The 18,469-nt window shown below is 50.0% G+C and overlaps 1 pseudogene across 1 annotated transcript in view; it reads left to right on the plus strand.

Annotated features, from left to right (window-relative positions):
- LOC308512508 (histone-lysine N-methyltransferase PRDM7-like) overlaps nucleotides 1–18,469 on the plus strand; it is a 76,543-nt pseudogene that overhangs the window by 15,893 nt on the left and 42,181 nt on the right. The window contains exons 2-11 of the transcript in view: nucleotides 3,284–3,352; nucleotides 3,459–3,565; nucleotides 3,680–3,803; nucleotides 3,952–4,059; nucleotides 8,230–8,249; nucleotides 9,363–9,519; nucleotides 10,108–10,209; nucleotides 10,408–10,679; nucleotides 11,111–11,178; nucleotides 12,267–12,419. The product of the transcript in view is annotated as a histone-lysine N-methyltransferase PRDM7-like (transcript). The remainder of the gene's footprint in view (nucleotides 1–3,283; nucleotides 3,353–3,458; nucleotides 3,566–3,679; nucleotides 3,804–3,951; nucleotides 4,060–8,229; nucleotides 8,250–9,362; nucleotides 9,520–10,107; nucleotides 10,210–10,407; nucleotides 10,680–11,110; nucleotides 11,179–12,266; nucleotides 12,420–18,469) is intronic.

Consider the following 18,469-nt stretch of genomic DNA (forward strand, 5'->3'; position numbering starts at 1 on the left):
GGAGTGCAAAAATGAAATTGGGAAAAAGGAGGGGGGAAAATTAAAGCGAGAAAAGAAAAGAAAAGAAAAAGAAAGAGCGAAAAGAGAGAATGAAGTGGAAGAGGGGAGGAGACTTATTTTATACGAGGAGAATACTCCTACAGAACAGCCATTAATCCCAACAAATTCCAGCAACAGCTCCCTGGAGATGAATGCAAACTAGAAACAACCAATAATATAACGATGAAAATAGAATGGAGAACACTAATCCCAAAATAAAATAAAGAGAAAATAAAATGGCACTTTAAAAAAAATGGTAAAATGGTAGCAGTAATAATACTGGTTAAAAGTAAGAAGGTAGTAAATAAAAGGGTAAAATCAGGTGATGGAAAAAAGAAGAAAGAAAAAAAAAAGGAAAAAAAGGAGAAAAAAAAACAAAGAAAAAAAATTTGGTTCCGTAGTTAAAAGGTGAAAAAAGAAAAAAAAAATTGCAGTAGTGAAGGTCCTTCGGTTCTTCTATTCTTCAGTGTGGCTCGCCTTAGACCTGCCAGGTATTCAGGAGAGTGTTGAGTTTCCCTGCGATACACTGTTCCTCTGTGTTGTCAACCACAGTCCTTTTTTTAAAGCAAGCCGCATTTGTTTCCCAGACTGCCTTATTTTGTGTTTAGCAACGAGTCAGTTTGTGGGTCAGCCTCTGGGTGGGAGTGTTCTGGGGTTGGCCTCTGAGGCTATAGGGCCTCTCTGTCCAGTGGAGGTTCACTGCCCAGAGCTGGCTGCATAATAGTTAGTTACCGGGGCTGTGTTGTTGCTGGGATTGAAAATCCCTCTATAGGCCAGACCCTGTTAACTCCCAGGTACTGATCAGGTTATTTTAATCCTTGATCTCCTACAGGGTGGAATCTGGGTGTGGCTGTGCTCCTTGCCTGGGGGCTGGGGGGAGGAGTCTCACTCTCCAGAGAGAATGTCTGCCCCGGACCTGGGCTCGGGGGTGTCTCAGAACTCAATTCGCTGCCACCTCTCCCGGCCCCCCTTCTCTCCTCAGTCTCTCCCCAGATTCCACTCCTCCGCACACTCTCCCTCTCTTCAGCACAGGTGAGTGTCTGTATCCGAAATGTCCCATGAACAGGATTCAGTAAAACCAAACAAACAAACGCTGGCCGCGGAAACGGGAAAGGCTTGGTTTCTGTAGGCTTCTTCTCTTACCGGGACTGCATGGTCTGGTCAGCTCTTCAGGCTGCCCCCTTTAGGCTCAGTCCTCTGTGATCACAGAACCCAGCTCTCAGTTCCCCTGGCGGTTCTCCTTTCCCCTGTCAGGGGCTGTGCCTGTCCCAAGGGACGCGGCTGTCTGCCACGCGGTCTCCCTCCGACTCTCTGGGTTCAGAGGTCTGGCAAACTTTCCTGCCCAAATCCCTGGGCTTTTACCTTTCCAGGGGAGTTCTGGTCTTCCCGGCTGCAAACCGTCTCACCAGCTGAGCGATTTTGCCAATTTGGGGTGGATGTTACTAGTTTCAGCTGCTCACTTCATTTGCTCCAGGACACGACCTGGGACACGTCTGCCTATACCGCCACCATCTTGCTCTTCCACTCGACAGCTTCCTTTAAGGCAGTGGTTCTCAACCTTCCTAATGCCGCCACCCTTGAATACAGTTCTTCATGTTGTGCTGACCCCCAACCATGAAATTTTTTCGTTGCTACTTCATCACTGTAATGTTACCACTGTTATGAATCGTCATGTAAATATCAGATATGCAGGATGTATTTTCATTGTTACACACTGAACATAATTAAAGCGTAGTGATTCATCACAAAAACAATATATAATTATACATGTGTTTTCCAATGGTCTTAAGCGACCCCTGTGAGAGGGTCGTTTGACCCCCAAAGGGGTCGCGACCCACAGGTTCAGAACCGCTGGTCTAGTGGGAATCCCTGTTTCCCAGAACGCAACTCCCCACCTACCATCTGGTCCTCTCGCTAAGGAAGCCAACAAATGCGCCTGGAAGACAGTCCGGGACCTAAACACCGTCGGGTGGAAGAGAGACTCGGTCAGGCGGCAGGAAGGCCGCCTCAGCCCAACACCTGTCCTGGCTGGGGGCTCCCGGCTCCCGGGGTCCCGCCCATACGCAGCGGGAATCCAAGCCCTGGACACCTCCCAGTGGCTGAAGGCTTCTTGACGGACACTCGCAGGACCCAGGGCAGCCAATCACCATGGGGGGTTGGGAGCGCAGGGCGGGCTCTTTCCACAGGATTCTCTCCTTGACTGGCAGGAAGGCTCCACCTCCATGGCCCGCCCTTTTCGCGTTTCTGACCGCCCATTGGCAGGCCGGGCCCCGTGACCACAGCACTCATTGGCGGCTGGCGCTGACGCTCTGGAGGCAGGAAGCTCCCCCTCAGCCGGCCGCACACCGCCTGAGGGCGGGAGCACGCGGCCAGGAGCGCGGGTTTGAGGGGACCTCGGCCAGGTTCGCAGTGCGGCCTGGAGACAGACAGGAAAACGGGAGCCTTGCGTGGGAAACCCTTTGCCGCTGGCCTTCAAACCCCCAGCCGAAGACCCAGGGTGTCCTCCCGAGAGGCTCCCACTCTGTCAGCCTCCAGGGACCCCAAGTGCGCTAACCCGGAGGACCCCCGGTCTCAGCGCCCAGAGGAACGCTCAATCCCCCAAAGGTCAGACACACCACACCCCGAGCCTGGGCTCCCTAACCACGGCACCCAGGAAGACCAAATCCCCAACTCCGAGACAGAAACCATGGAGGCTGTCCCTGAGACCCCAAATCTCTTCACAGGAGTCCCAAATCCTCTGACCCGAGCACCCAACTTTCCTGGCAAGAAAGACCCGGATTCTGTCCAGCGGGCCCATCTCCTAAGCCGGAGACGTCTCTGCCCCTTGAGGCGCCTCCTCCCGCGTGCATTGCTCCTGAATCGTGGGTGCCATTCCCGAACCCGGTTCCTCTCGGCACAGCCCCCCCGCCCCATTGTAAAGGCGAACCACCTCCACCCCCAAGGGCCCTCAACGCCCCCACCGCGCCCCTCAGACCCCTCTGACCGCGCCCCTCAGATCCCTCTGAGCACGCCAATCAGACCCCCCTGACCGCGCCCCTCAGACCCCCCAGACCGCTCCCCGCAAATCCCCCAGACCGCTCCCCTCAGACCCTCCAGACCCCTCCCCTCAGTCCCACCTGACCGCGCCCCTCAGACCTCCCAGACCGCTCCCCTCAGACCCCCCACCGTGCCCCTCAGACCCCCCAGAACGCGCCCCTCAGTTCCCCCTGACTGCGCCTCTCAGTCCCTGGAACGCGCCCCTCAGACCCCCCTGACCGGGCCCCTCAGTACCCCCTGGGACCCCCCAACCGCGGCGGGAAGGAGGCGCCCCCTAGTGGGTCATAATGGCCGCGGCCCCGGTCTGTCTGGGGGTTGGGGGGGTGGGGGGGGTTTGCCCTGCAAGGTGGGAGCGGTCCCCTCAGCGCCTCCTCCTCCCACAGGCACCGTGTCCTCGGGAGGGGACTCCGCTGGCGGCACCATGGACCCGGACAGGGACCTGCAGGAGCGCCCCGTGGAGGAGGCGGGGAGAGCGGGGCATAGGCCTAAGGTAAGGGGGTCCGAGGGGGTGGAGGTGGGGACGGGGGTGGGGACGGGGTGGAGGCGGGGCGCCGCCCCTCGGGCCGGGGAGGACGGATGGACGGACGGACGGTCTCTCCCCCAGTCCAGGGCCGCCTGCAGGGACGTGTCCATCTACTTCTCCCGGGAGGAGTGGGCGCAGATGGGCGCCTGGGAGCGAGCGCGGCACCGCAACGTGAAGAGCAACTACGAGGCGCTGCTCAGCATGGGTGAGCGAGGGGGGACGGGGCCGCGGGGTGGGCGGGGCGGGGGTGCTCCGTCCAGGGCCCCGGGCTCTGCCCCCGCCAAGCGCTGGCTCTGCTGTTTGTCCCTCAGCTCTTCGCCTGCAGGACAGACTCTTTCTTTCTCTCCTTCCAGGTCTCAGGGCCCCTCGACCCGCGTTCATGTGTCGCCGCGGGAGGACGGCCAGGCCCCGGGTGGAGGACTCCGAGGACTCGGATGACGAGTGGACCCCGAGGCCACGAGGTGCGGGCGGAGGGCGCGCAGCTGCCTGACCCTGACCTGGTGTAGGTCGGGCGGCCTCTCGGGAGTTACCGGGGAGGAGCAAGAGGCAGAGCAGTTACACAGCCAGGGGCTGTTCACATAAACCCCTTTCTATGAATAATTTATTTTACAGAGAGAGAGAGAGACAGAGAGAGACAGAGAGAGAGAGAGAGAAACAGGTGAGAGAGAAACCTCCATGGCTGCCTCCTGCCGGCCCCCCACCTCACGGTTCATCGGTCGTGGCTCAACCACTGGGCCACACTGGCCAGGGTCATAAAACCTCTTTCAATGTGTAACAATAATTATATACAGATTTAGTGTTGACACTATCACAGAGGTCCCCCATTTCTCCCCCTTTTCTCACCTTCACCCAGACCCACCCCCCAAATCTACAATAATGAAACCATAATATGCAAATCCAGGGCGGACCAGCTGAAGGACCCACCAGATGACCAGGCTATGACACCCACTGGCGCCAGGCCAGCCAAGGCCTGTGAAACGCAATTGGTCCGGCCCCCCAATCCCCCATGATGCCCTGCAGAGAGAGGCCCAGGCCACTAGCCACTGGGTCATCAATGGGGGCTCCCCGTCACCCCAAAGAGGGAGGCCCAGGCCACCAATGCAGAGCTGGGGCTACTGAACGGGACCTCCCTCTGCAAGCGATGGATCGCAGGACTTCCAGACTGTCAGAGCCACAGAGGGCACAGGCCGGGCTCAGGAATTCCCCCCCACCACCACCACCACCACCACCGCCATTCCCACGGTGCAGAAATTTATAAATTTCGTGCAATGGTGCGCTAATATATATATTTTTTAAGCTGTTCTCTCTCCGGGAGCACACAGACCCCTCACCCTTTCCCCTCTCCTCCCCCCAACCCCCACTCGGTGTGCATCTCCTAAACTAAGGGACCCAGGAGACTTGCACCAGGGAGTCCGGGCAGGGGCAGCTCATTCAGGCTAACCCCCTGAACCTGGCTCCAAGGCCCCTTTTCTATGACTTTCCAATGAGCCAAAGCCGCCCGCCTAGGCTGAACTCTTTCCTTTAACCTTTCTAGAGCAACACAGCAGCCCAGCCTAAGCTCTCTCCTGCTGCTGCTTCTATCCTTGTTTCACTGTCCCTAGTTTTAATAAACATTCTCTCAAAATAAAAATAATTGAATAGCCATGTCTCGGTGGCTCCGTTGGTTGGAGCATCCTCCCATACACCAAAAAGGTTTCGTGATCCATCCCCAGTCGGGGTGTGTATGGGATACAACTCATCGATGTTTCTCTCTCACATCCATGTTTCCCTCTCTTTCTTCCTCTTCTTCTCTCTCTAAAATCAATAAGCATATATTCTCAGGTGAGGATGAAAAAATAATAATACAGGAGTATAAATGGTGGTGGAAAAAATAAAATAGAATAATAATATAATTGTATACTTATAGAACATTAACAAGTAAGTATACAAAAATATAACAGTGAGTAAAAAATAACTAATTCAGAAGAGTTGTGATCACATAGAAGGAGGAAGTTTTGACAGGTGAGCAGTGCTCTAAGACCTGCATGGGGACATATGCGAAAATTATTACTCATGGTAGTTAGGGGGTTGGGTTGTGCGCCAGGGTAGGAAGTAGTTCATCATTGTATCAGGTTCCATGGCAGCCATGGCATCATCTGCCAGGTTTCATGAAAGTCTGATTGGTAGGGTCTGTAGTTCCATGGGTCTGAGGTTGAAACATAGCTGAAGTCACGACGTTATGTCCAGCTTGCCCGAAACTCTGTTTATGTGGTGACTAGACCTGAGTCTTTGTCCCTAAGACTGTGTGATGCTGATCAGAATCTAGTGATTAGAGAAGGTGGTCACAATCCAAATGTGCAAAGGAGGAAGGATAAGAAAGAAAGGAGCCAAGGTGGTCCTGGTGCCTTGTCCAAGGTGGACTGGACAAGGCCAGTGTGAAGACAGAAGACAGAGAGGAGAAAGCGCTGGGTTACAGAGTAGAGATTCTTTGCAGTTACATGACCTTTATTATACTTGTGTCATGAAAGGCCAATTTTTTATTTTTGCTTTTTAGGGCAATTTTATTTTTTAAATCCTCACCCAAGGATATTCATTGAATTTAGAGAGAGGAAGGGAGGGAGACAGAAAGGGAGACAGAAACATCAATGTGAGAGAGGAACATCCATCAGTTGCCTCCTGTGTAGGCCCCAATAAGGATCAAACCGGAAACCTTTTGGTTTAAAACATGGTACTCCAACCAACTGAGATGGCCAGCCAGGGATAGGCCACTCTACACAAATAAAAGAGAAACATGCAAATTGGTGTCACTCTGCCAGGCCCGCCAGCCAATCAGGATACACATGCAAATTAACCCAACAAAGATGGCAGTTAATTTGCCTAACCAGGGCAGCCGCTGAGAGAAGACTGAAGGCTCTGGCTGGAGTGAAGACTGAAGACGGAAGAGGCTTGGCTTCTCCTCAGTGGCTGGAGCAAAGGCCTGGGACCCCGGTGCCAGAGGAAATCTAGTGCAGGCAGCCAGGGGAAGGAAGGCCTATTGCGTGAATCTTTGTGCAACGGGCTTCTACTTTAAATATATATATATTGAACAGAGGATGAAGTACAGATGGGGTTTTGTCTATTTTTTTAAAATATATTTATTGATTTCAGAGAGGAATTCAGAGAGATCAAAACATCAATGATGAGAGAGAGCCATCGATTGGCTGCCTCCTGCACACCTGTGATGAGCCCGCAACCCAGGCATGCACCCTTGGCTGGAATAGAACCCAGGACCATTCCATCCGCAGGTTGACGCTCTATCCACTGAGCCAAGCTGGCTAGGGCTATTTTTTAACATTTTAAGAAAATTAGCTGATGCTCCCAATAAAAGCATAAGCCTAATGAAACCTCAGGAAACATTTTCCAATCATCCTTGGTCTGTCCTGGGATTACTCTATAATTCAGAATTCTGAAAGATAAAAATCTCCAGATTTTGAAACAATTACCAACCAAAACTGATTTCTCACACGGCAGGCGTGGCTCAGAGATTAAGTGTCGACCTATGAACCAGGAGGTCACAGTTCAATTCCCGGTCAGGGCACACGGCCAGTTTGATCCCTGGTGTGGGGTATTCAGGAGGCAGCTAATCCATGATTCTCTATCATCATTGATGTTTCTCTCTCTCTCTCCCTCGCCCTCTCCCTTCCTCTCTGAAATTATATATATTATTGATTTCTCACCATCTTTTAGCTAAACCTTCTTGGGTGGCCCTCAGAGTGGAACAGAATAAACATCAGAAGGTGAGTATTTCCCAAATCCTGTGGAAAAGAAAATCTTCCTCCTGGATGCAAATGCAGGGAAGAGAAGGAAAAATCAGAGTGCCACCTTTCTTTCCTGACCTCTTCAACAAAATGCCCAATATCATCTTAGTCGTTAATAACATCAGCAACAATAGTAGCTACCACGGGTCTTATCTTCACAATGCTTCAGACTCTAAGAATTCTACGTGCATAAACTCACTTAAACCTTACCACAACCCTATGAGGTAGGTACTATAAGTATCACCATTTCTGATGAGGAAACTGAGGTTTCAGACATATACAAGTGTTTGATTGTATGTCTGAAATCACAGTATCGGTGGTCGTGCAATCTAATCCATAGCTTCATCTCTAAACCACTTACAAGCTCATTAAAATTTCCATAGTTTTATGCACTTTCCACTGTCTCATCCATACATGATTACATCTTTCACTGACTGATGATTCCAAACGCAGTTCTGCTCTGCTATGCTCCAGTGAGAAATGCACTAAGACTTCCGACTTGCAGAAGCTCACTGATATATAGGCAGTTTGCACGGTGCATGGTCCCAGATGAAGATGGATATAGCAACCCCAGCATCAGAGCCTCCCAGTCAAATAAAAGAAAGCCTCTCAACTCTGGGGTGCTTCAGGTTTGACGATTCAGAAACAATAAACAATAAATAAAGTGACTTAAGAACTTCATAGAGATGACACACTATTCAATAGAAGCTCATCTGGAACTGGTTTTGAATGCTCATTCCAGTCAGAAGAAGTATGGCTTCTTTCTCTGAGCTCTAATTAGGACAGTGTCATCTTGTTTGAATCATTGGCTCCGCCTGCCTACCTCTGCATTGTGAGCTCTTTGGTTCACACCAGATTCTTCTCAGAAGTCCCAGGCCCAGCTCAGGGTCCCTGAGGGACTCCTGAATGTTTGCTGAAAGAGTGCTTTCAAATTTACAAATTAAACTAGAGTAGGGTCAAAGAATAATGAAGATAAATTACACGTGATTTCAAATATAGAGATGGCTGAGAGGGACATTGATAGCAGGACTGTAATCTCACATTCATACTGTATCAAAGTGCTCACAGAACACTTTGGTGAACATCATTATATTTCATGTTCATTATAACATTAAGAATTAGCATGTTATAGGTCAGGAAAATGAAGAGAACAGGCTAGTAGCACAACCTTATTCAAACAGAATTGGTGGGAACCAACTAATCTAATTACAACTGTTCTTTCCATGATATAGTAAATTGCACATTTTAGCATAATTTCCTTTATTGTCGTGGTAGGTTTCTGCCAGCCATTTCTTTTTAAAAAATATGTTTTTACTGATTTGAGAGAGAGAGGAAGGGAGAGAAGCATCAGTGAGAGAGAAAAACATGGATCAATAACCCGTAACTGGGGCATGTGCCCTGACTGGGAATGGAACCGGCAACCCTTCAGTTCAACGAACTGAGCTACACCAGCCAGGGCTCTGCCAACTATTTCTTTCTTTCTTTTTTTCTTAATCCTCACCCAAGGATATTTTCTCATTGATTTTTAGGGGGAATAGAAAAAAGAGGGAGAGAAAGAGAGAAATATCAATGTGAGAGACACACATAATGACTGGTGGCCTCCGGCATAAGCCCAGACCAAGGTCCAGGCCAGGGAGGAGGGTCCTGCAACCAAGGAACTCGCGCTTGACGAGAATTCAACTCAGGACCCTTCAGTCTGCAGGCCGACACTCTATCAACTGAACTACACTGGTTAGGGCCCAACTATGTCTTATTCTCTTCCCAGTATCCTTCATTCTCAATGTGCTATGAAAGAAAGAGCCTTAAGGCATGGGTTCTAGTCTTCGATTCAAAACCCACATTGGCCATTTCTTTTTCCTCTAATTTTCATACTTCCCAGGTATTTCCAAGAGTTGTTGAAGTGTTCATTAAAGTCATGTATATCATAAACCCTACATAATTAAATAAATGTACGTTACATTTATTTCCCGTTGCCTTTCACACTGAAGGCAAAGTCCAGGGCGCCATTAAGTAATGAGTCCAGTTTGAAGGAATTGTCAGGAACAGCAAATTTGTTGACCACAAGTGGCTCAGAGCAGACCCAGAAACCAGTGCCCCCTCCTGGAGAAGCAAGTACCTCTGGAAAGCACCCTAGATCAAAATTGGGTAAGTTCAACAATTTGGAGATTTCAGTTCCACTAATTCCTCTAGAAAGGCTGGTCAGTATAGCCTAGGTATGTGGGGTGGACTTTCAACAGGCCTGGATTTGAAACTGGAGTTAGCACTGAAGCTTTGAGCTAATCTTCCAAACTCTCTGAGCTCCTTAATGCTAATGTATACAGTGAACATAAGGAAACATGGACACATATAGTTTGAAAGCATTAAATTAAATCTCAAACAATTGGCACATGCAAGTTGTCCAATAAATCCATCTGTGATAATAGCACCCATATTCTCTTGGTGTTGTGTGCCCAGATCTTTACTCAGTGCCTAACACATAACGTGCCCTCAATACATACTTTATGAATGACCAAAGCTTGGAAGGTTGAACCTGATAATGGGATCATCTAGAAACTAAAATTGAATCAGCCATCGGTAGTCAGTGTTGCGTACTAGTCTTTTAGTTAATGGAGGAAAATACCAGATACTATAAAGAACAGGTGATCATTTGATGGGAAGACATTGTGTGCTTTCTGACAAGTCAGGGACTCATGTTCCAGACCCACTTCGTTCACCAGCTCTTCTCTCATGTAGACCTCAGGAGAAAGGAGATCGAAGTGAAGATGTATAGCCTACGAGAGAGAAAGGGCCATGTCTACCAAGAGATCAGCGAGCCCCAGGACGATGACTACCTGTGTAAGCTCACCCTAACCAAGGAGCATGTTATGTCCTTGATGCAATAATTTCACTGGTCTTTGGGTGCCCAAATCATTCCCTTCCTCTCGTGACCGGGAATATAGGATTGAGGCTCATTGATGGGAGCTCTTTCTGAAACTCTTCAAGTGCAGGGACATGCACTGCACCCTGACTAATCCCTGTTGCTCTTGCCTCCAGATTGTGAGAAGTGTCAGAACTTCTTCATTGACAGCTGTGCTGTGCACGGGCCTCCTACGTTTGTAAAAGACAGTGCCGTGGACAAGGGGCATGCCAACCGCTCAGCCCTCACTCTGCCCCCTGGGTTGAGAATCGGACCATCAGGCATCCCTGAGGCTGGGCTTGGAGTGTGGAATGAGGAATGTGATCTGCCGGTGGGCCTGCACTTTGGCCCTTATGAGGGTCAGATCACAGAAGATGAAGCCACAGCCAACAGCGGCTACTCCTGGCTGGTGAGAACTTTACCTCTTCCCTGTCCTCTGGCTTCCCGGCCCTCCTGTGGCTTGGATTGCCCCACCTTCTACATGCTAGGACATGGATGGGGACCATATGGTTAGTTAGCTCTGTGTACTGGGCGGACTTTGCATGAACATGGAGCTCCTCTCTAAGGATCAGAGGGTAAATGGGAGCAAAGTGGTACAGACTCCTCCCTTGTGGGGCTCCTGCTTAGTGGACAAATTGACTAAGAAGTGTAGATGATGAGTAAGAAAAATGTCCTGTGATCACCATTGGCAGTTGAATCACCATGCAGGCTGAAAGAGATTTGATGACACTAGAATAAAGTAATTATTCTATTATATACACACAAACTCACACACACACACACACACACACACACACACACACACACACACAGCCTTTAACTTCTTTTCCTGAAATGCAGATCACCAAAGGGAGAAACTGCTATGAGTATGTGGATGGAAAGGATACATCTCAGGCCAACTGGATGAGGTAAGGTCACTAGGCTTCTGGGTGCCGGAGAGGACACTCATGCCTCACAAACCACATGTCTGTCCTTCCCATCATGCCTCCTTAATGGTCTCCCTCAGTACTCTGTTCCCCCTTTTTCTCCATACAGTGATCTTTAACATCTAGAGACATTTAGGAAAAAAAAGAGGTAAAAGTATAGCATATGTCCTCAAAATAGAAGTCTCTACTTTGGGCACTGGGAAAAACCTTGAGGACCCTGGATTACTCTGTGATTTATCTAACTGACATTAGTTAAACACTTACTATATTCCAGTTTAGAGGAAGGAATTCATTACTTACACAGATCACACAATCCATGTCCCTAGGGAGGACTTACTGCAGACGGACATGAAACATTTTATTTCATAAACATTTAACTCTAATTTTCCTATTTTTCAACAAGTGCCTAGTGCCCACATAGCCTTGAACCAAGGATAATCTAAACCTGTGAGGGCAGCACATCATCCCAGACTCAGTTCTAACTAGAACTGGATGTTGGAGCCTGCAGAGTCATAGTGCTCATGGCCCTTTCCTGAGAGGCTCTCTTGTGTCAGGGGAGACAGATTATGAATAAACTACTATTGTTCTGTGTTATTTTTCTAAGAAAGAGAGACCTCGACATTTCTGTGGGAACCTGGGGGAGGCAACTGAATGATGCCTTCAATAAAGTGTGGGGAGACTCGACAAAGGCCTCTGAAGAGAAGGGAGACTTGGACTGAATGTTGAATGGTGTGAGTCCTAGAGCAAGCCCCGAGTCCTGGGGTGTAACACAGAACCTGACTTACAGCTTAGAGAAGCTAGAGGCCACCGGGTTTGATGGGGAAGTCTGGAATGAGGCTTTGGAAATGGCATTAGGCAGGATGAGCACTGTGAGCAGGACATAGAGACAGGAATTCACATGACCTTGTGACAGAGGCTTGGACATTGAACAGAAGTTTCCCCAGGAGCATGGGGGTGGGTGCCATCAGTGCTGAGGGCCTTACGCGTCAGTGAGGATCTGGACACGATATGACAGGTAGTGGAAGCTCATCGCCTGTGGTTTTCTTTCCTTTCATCTGCCTCAACGCCAGGTACGTGAACTGCGCCCGGGATGAGGAAGAACAGAACCTGGTGGCCTTTCAATATCACAGGCAGATTTTCTACCGAACCTGCCGGGTCGTGAGGACGGGCTGTGAGCTGCTGGTCTGGTATGGAGAAGAGTATGGCCAAAAGCTGGGCATCAAGTGGGGCAGCAAGTGGAAGACAGAGCTTGTGGCCGGGAGAGGTGGGCACCACTCTTCTTCAACATGGAAAGAAAGAATTCTTAGAAGTTTTCATGCTCCAACTCTCAAGTAGAGTAAAATCCACTCTAGAGTCAGCAAAGCTTCAAATCAGATGCTTCAGAAATTGATGGCTCATCACATAGGTCTTTGATTCTTAAGAATAATTTTAATATTTTTATTTTTGTTCTAATTCTTAAAAATATGCTTTTATTGGTTTTAGAGACAGAGATGAAGGGAGAGGGAGAGAAATATCAATCTGCTGCCTCCTGCATTCTCCTTACTGGGGATCAAGTCCACCACCCTGACATGTGCCCTGACCAGGAATCAAACTGGCTACCTCTGGGTGAATGGGACAATGCTCAACCAACTGAGCCACAATGGCCTGGGCCAATTTGTGTTACATTTTTAAAAATACTTCATGCACAAAATGCACGGCATCATATAGTGCTGAAAAAATCAGAGCCAAAAAAAAAAAAAAATGTTTCAGGTACTTAACCAGCTCTCTCATCAAGGTGGTTGTTTTTGGGTTGTTGTTTTTTTTAACACTTTAGCTGTTTCTTCTTCATTTACTGCATATTTCTAAATGAAATGTGTGTGTTAACATGCATTCATTCATTATTTTGTGACTTGTCATGTGAATTCCTACTCGGTGCCACACAGGGTTCTGGGAGCTGGAAATACCAATTAACACGATGATCAGAATCACTGCTCCTGAGCAGCTGGTTGGTGAAGGATGGAAGCCTCGGCAGACATATGTGCATGTGCTTAATATCACACAGTGGTTAGCGCTTTGGAGAAAACGGGCCCAGGACAAGTGCCTAGGGATCAGTGTGAGGGGAAGGTGGGTGTGTCGGATTGCAAAGGTCAAGGGAAGGCTTTCTCAGGAGACAACATTTACAACAGTTGTGTCACAAGGTCCCAGGCAGAGGGAGTGGCTGGTGCAGGGAAGGAAAGAGGTGGGGTGTTGAGCTGGCTGAGGGCTACTCCCGTCTCAGTCTCAGTACAGAGGGCAAGAACAGAGGTTGGACAGATGCCTAGCAGCCGGGAAATACAGTGCCTATGATCCAAGCTGAGATACTGGGGACTTTCTTGAGTGAGACGGGACAACTGAGCAGTTTTCAGCTGCAGAGTGGCATGTTCTAAAACTATGCTTTGTTAATTTTTTGGGGAAATAAACTTCAGTGGGGAATCCCCTCCGAGATTATTTCAACTCCCAGTGAGAGAGGAAGGCGGACTGGCTGGAGAGAGATGGGAGTCAGGAGTTTAAGAAGCAGGTTGGGGAAATATTTTTGTTGTGGTTGTTAATCCTCACCCAAGGATATTTTTCCACTGATTATTTTTTAAGAGAGAGTAGAAGGGGGAGAGACAGAGGGAGAAACATCAATAGCTTGTCTCCCACAGACACCCCAACCAGGGCTGGGGATTGAGCTAGCAACCAAGGTATGTGCCCTTGACTAGAATCAAATCCAGGACCCTGGAGTCCCCAAGGCGAAGCTCTATCTACTGATCCAAACTAGCTAGGGGATGGTTGGAAAGATATTCTGAAACAGGACTTTGTAGTGTATTTGAAGTAGGCTAACACTGAAAGAAACCAAGTAGGAATACTGTGTTAGGAAGGACATATTTCCATTTTGTGATTTGTGGAAAACTGAGAGAGAAGCAATTGCTAGTTGGGGTCTATGGTTTCTCTATTTTTAAATATTTTTAGTGATTTGAGAGAGAGAGGAAGGGAAATGAAGAGAGAGATAGAAATATCAACATGGATCAGCTGCCTTCTGCTGGGATCGAGCACAGAACCTGGGCATGTGCCCTGACCAGGAATCAAACTGGTGACGTCCTGGTTCATGGGTTGATGCTCAACCACTGAGATACCTGGCCAGGCCTGTGGTTTTTCTCTGTAACATGACTTAGAAGATACATGTATATGGAAAGGTCACAATAGTACAACCCATATAAGGAGTGAAATGCCTTCTGATGGTCCTTGAGCTGTAAGACCTTTTTTTTTTTCAATCCTCATCCGAGGATATTTTTCCATTGATATTCAGAGAGAATGGAAGAGGGAGGAAAGACAAAGAGAAATGTCGATGTGAGAGAAACACATTGACTGGCTGCCTCCTGCACACGCCCAGACCAGGGCCCAGGCTGGGGAGAAGCCTGCAACCAAGGCACATGCTCTTTTTTTTTTAATATATTTTATTGATTTTTTACAGAGAGGAAGGGAGAGAGATAGAGAGTTAGAAACATCGATGAGAGAGAATCATCGATCAGCTGCCTCCTGCACATCTCCCACTGGGGATATGCCCGCAACCCAGGTACATGCCCTTGACCGGAATCGAACCTGGGACCTCTCAGTCCGCAGGCCGACGCTCTATCCACTGAGCCAAACCGGTTTCGGCAACATGCTCTTGATGGGAATCAAACCCAGGACCTTTCCGTCCACAGGCTGAGGCTCTATCCACTGATCCACACTGGCCAGGGCTGTAGAAAAGACTTTTGATATGGGGTCTCTGGATTTCTGAAGAAGAGTAGTGCAGACAAAGAAAAAGAAAAGTAGACAGTGAAGGAACACTTTGTGGGAGGCAGAGCTTGCACTGTCAACACAGCTAGAATGATTCCGGGGACGGGTCTTACCAGGAGACAGAGCGTACGGCACAGGCAGGCTTGCCCACACCTGCCCTGACCAAAACTTTCTTCTCCAGCAGAACCAAAGGCAGAGGTCCACCCATGTCCCTCCTGCTCTGTGGCCTTCTCCAGTCGGACATTCCTCAGCCAACATGTGAAACGCAATCACCCCTCTGAGATTCTGTCAGGAGCATCTGCAGTAAAGCACATCCAGGCGGAGGAAGCTGGCCCAGAGCGTCAGAATCAACAGCAGCAGCAACAGACTGGTCCACATGGCTGGAATGACAAAGCTGAAGGTCAAGAGGTCAAATGGAGGTCCAAACCTTTGCTTAAAAGGATCAGGCACAGGGGAACTTCAAGGGCCTCTTTCAAGCCTCCCAACGGACAAACAGGGAGCTCCAGTGAACCTGAGAGAATAATGGAGGAAGAGCCCAGCACAGGCCAGAATGTTAACGCAAAGAACACAGGCAAATTATTTGTGGAAGTAAGAATGTCAAAAATTGTAACAATCAAGCATGGAGGGTGTGGGCAAGGCTTCAGTGATAAGTCACATATCGACACACACCAGAGGACACACTCAGGGGAGAAGCCATATGTGTGCAGGGAGTGTGGGCGAGGCTTTACAAAGAAGTCACATCTCATCAGACACCAGAGGGCACACTCAGGGGAGAAGCCCCATGTTTGCAGGGAGTGTGGGGGAGGCTTTAGAGATAAGTCAACTCTAATCATACACAAGAGGACACACTCAGGAGAGAAGCCCTATGTGTGTAGTGAGTGTGGGCGAGGCTTTACAGATAAGTCACCTCTCATCAGACACCAGAGGACACACTCAGGGGAGAAGCCCTATGTTTGCAGGGAGTGTGGGCAAGGCTTTACACAGAAGTCACATCTCATCAGACACCAGAGGACACACTCAGGGGAGAAGCCATATGTGTGCAGGGAGTGTGGGCGAGGCTTTACAGTGAAGTCTAATCTCATTAGACACCAGAGGGCACACACAGGGGAGAGGCCATATGTGTGCAGGGAGTGTGGGCGAGGCTTTACACAGAAGTCTGATCTCATCAATCACCAGAGGACACACTCAGGGGAGAAGCCATATGTGTGCAGGGAGTGTGGGCGAGGCTTTACACTTAAGTCCAATCTCATCAAACACCAGAGGACACACTCTGGGGAAAAGCCATATGTTTGCAGGGAGTGTGGGCGAGGCTTTACACTTCAGTACAATCTCATCCGACACCAGAGGACACACTCAGGGAAGAAGCCCGGTGTTTGCATGGAGGATGCATCATGAGCCTTAAATTGCACCTCAGCAGCCACAGGGCAAGTGTAGGCACCACATGCCTCATATCCCAGCTCTGACGGGGCTTCAGAGGAAGCCTGCTGGCTCCTTTGCTTCCCCAAGAGTGTACTTAGTACAGAAGAAACTGGTCAAACATCCTCCACTTTCAAGAGGAGAGGCAATAGACAAACAGTTCCTTAAGTGCTATGGGGATGTCAACACCAATGTCCCTCATGGTGTTTTTGGCCTCGTTTCAATAAATTTTGTGTCCAGACAAACCTGAAGCCGACATGCCTCATTCCACTCATCACTGAAAGCAGAGTTCCAGGAGGGCCTCAAAGAATGCTCAGCCACAGACCTGAACCCGGGAAGGTAGGAATCTGGCATCAGTCCAGTGAGGTTCCTGCCAGGGAGAGGGATTAAGACAGACTCACCAGGAACATGAATAGGACCCCAACAACCCCTTGGCTTCTCCTGGCTCCGCCCCTGATTCCTCAGACCTCTGTAGCCTCAGAGGTGAAAGCCAGAGAGGGTGTGTACAGGTGTGTGTGTGTGTGTGCATGTGTGTGTGTGAGTGCCCGTGTGCCTGTGCACACACCTGTGCTGCCTCAGTCTGGGCACTGGTCGCCCTCACCCTTCTTGCTGCCTCAGTAGCATCGGCATCTCACCTGGGGCATAGCATGTGGCCGCCAGGTCTGCCCACAAGGGTTTGAGTCTCAGCTCTGCCCTCACAACTGTGTGTCCTAAGGCAAGACCCCCAAAGTCTCTGTGCCCCTTTCCAAGCTATAAAGCGGGAGGGTGACCCAGGCTTTGGAGTGTCATTCAGAGTGTGGTCAGCACCGGCGCCTCTGGCACAGGTGGCTAAAACGTGCGTCTCTCGGTGAACAGCGTCTGCCCGGCCTTGAGGTGGACAAGGGAGGCAGAGGGCGTGGGGCCCGGGAGCCAGTTTAGAGCTCGCGCAGCCCCACTGTTCTGCGTGGACTCGGCTGCCTGAGCAGGAGGCGTGGGGTCAGGCATGCACCTTCCGTGGCCACCCCCTCCCACTGAGCCTGGGCTTGCGGCACTGCGAGTTACCAGGACACAGGCCCTCGCCACCCTGCTGAGAGCTGCTAGGTGCACCTCACCTCACAGTGTGTGCGAAGCCCACCTCGCAGCAGCTCCTGGTGCTGGCCTTGTACCTGGGTCCGCGGGTCTAACCCTACCCTGACCCGTCTGAAATCCTTCACTGCACGTTTCTTATGGGGAGTCTGATGGGCCATGGACCCGCGTGAGCAGAGCAGGCAGGCCGTGTCGGTCATTCCTGGCCAACGGTTCACAGGTAATGTCCAGCGAGGCCTGGGGCACTGATGCTCATGGGCCCATGGGTGGGAGTCCAGCGAGGCTCCAGGGAACAGGTAGCCTCTGCTTGGGGAGGCGACGGGGCCACAGCAACCAGAGGCCCCTCTTTTCTTACAACAGAGCAGACGGACATCAATGCAGGGAGCAGGCACACGCGGTGAGGGCCCGTCACCCCTCAGCCTGAGGGACCTAGCACAGCACCTGTTCCTGGAGGAGAGCTCCTGAAGGGGTCACCAAACCCACGAACTGGGACCATGACCTTCCCTCTCCTGCCCGGCTGGTGTGGCTCAGTGCTTGATCATCCACCTATGAACCAGGAGGTCAGGGTTCAATTCCTGGTCAGGGCACATGCTCGGGTTGTGGGCTTGATGCCCAGTGTAGGGCTTGCAAGAGGGAGCGGATCCATGATTCTCTGTCATCATGGATGTTTCTCTCTCTCTCTCTCTCTCTCTCTCTCTCTCTCTCTCTCTCTCTCTCTCTCGTCTCCCCCCGCTTCCTCTCCCTTTCTATCTGAAATCAATAAAAAATATATTTTAAAAAATGATGGCATTTCTATGTGAAGAATTGATACCTCATTCCCTCCAATGACTGAGGGCTTGGGTGGGTGACCTGAAACTCTCAGAAGCAACCTTTGAGCCACACCTTCATACTTGTGTTATCCCTCATTAACCCAATCCCGAAACACCTCAGGACCAGGAGAAATCTGCCAGTTGGGAGATTGTTTTCTGTGGGTCTCAGCGGACTGGGGAGGAGCCAGCCGACAGTCATGGAG

Source organism: Myotis nattereri (assembly GCF_964212035.1).
Source record: "Myotis nattereri genome assembly, chromosome: Y".
NCBI classification, from domain to species: Eukaryota; Metazoa; Chordata; class Mammalia; order Chiroptera; family Vespertilionidae; genus Myotis; species Myotis nattereri.